Source organism: Nanorana parkeri, unplaced genomic scaffold, assembly GCF_000935625.1.
Source record: "Nanorana parkeri isolate BGI_ZX_2015 unplaced genomic scaffold, ASM93562v1 scaffold1091, whole genome shotgun sequence".
Taxonomy (NCBI): Eukaryota; Metazoa; Chordata; class Amphibia; order Anura; family Dicroglossidae; genus Nanorana; species Nanorana parkeri.
Window position 1 is genome coordinate 564,263 of NW_017307359.1, and position 1,163 is coordinate 565,425.

At 48.4% G+C, this 1,163-nt stretch overlaps 1 protein-coding gene across 1 annotated transcript in view; it reads left to right on the forward strand.

The window, feature by feature from the left end:
- The window catches only part of LOC108796319 (serine/threonine-protein kinase mTOR-like), a 33,332-nt gene that overhangs the window by 4,549 nt on the left and 27,620 nt on the right, over nucleotides 1-1,163 (forward strand). The gene's annotated exons all lie outside the window — the stretch shown is intronic.

Here is a 1,163-nt window from a genome sequence, read left to right on the forward strand (position 1 = left end):
TGGGTTCCCTTTTGTAGCTTTGGTACAGGGTGGCTGCCTGTTCTGTGCCTCTGCGATGTCACGGGGAAGTTCGCTTTCACACAGAATGTGAATAATTAAACGTCCTGCACTCAGACATGTAAGTGCCGGGGGGAGGTGGTGGGGTGTGAGAAAGTGAACTTACCCTTTCAGTGAATTGATTGGTTTGGTCCTGTACACAATTGAAGGCATTTGCTGTTTCTACCAGTTACTCAAACAATGTAATATACTGAAGAGAAGGTATAATGGAGGTGACAAGTTAAAAGGGTCCTTTTTTTTAGTTACCTATATCCTACCCATCCTCTTCTAGAACCTCATTGATAGTAAAGAGGAGCTTAATCCCTTCTTTCCACATGTGGCAGTGTTTGGGCCATCAGATGAGGTGACGGGAGACAAAAACCCCATGTAAGCACTGCTTCCTTCGGAGAAGGGCACATGCTTTCTCATACCCACTAGGGCCCCATTAAGCCTTCCTACCAGGCCCGGGTTCCCCTGCTGACCCTAGGGGGCCTGAGGCCCGTATGGGACGACTGCCTTTACGCCGTTAAGGTGGCCCTAGGGACTAGGGCTGCAACCAACTAATTGATTAATTGATTATATTGGTTTTTAGAATAGTTGTCAACTGTTCTCATTATCGATTAGTTGATCGGATCCCCTAGCTCTCGCCTGCACGCTGGGAGGAGGGCACAGCAAGCAATGGGTGGGGTGGGTGCAATAGCCAGCCTGCTATTGGCTATTGCAATTTGAAATGGCCAATAGCAGGCTGGCTATTGCACCCACCCCACTACCTGCTGTATTTATATTCAGCTGCCATCTGCGGAATCTTGCCACTGGCAGCCGTCATTCCCTGGCTGAAGCTATTCAAGCGCTGTGTGCTTACAATACAATTATTATAAAAGGTGGGAAAAAGAGTAATTTTCGGTTTTGGCCTGACTGATCATAGAAAGCTTTGCATGACAACTTTCACTGCTGCAGTGCAGGTACTGCCTTATACAATTGTCCCGGGGCTGCCATTAGTAATCATGGGGCCTCTCGCAGCCTCCTTGCCATATTGCCTTCCGGCCTTGTTCACACCAAATGCAGAGCAGATCCGCTCAGGTTTCTGCACACGCAATGCAGTGGGTTGTGCCATGTTTTTGATGCGT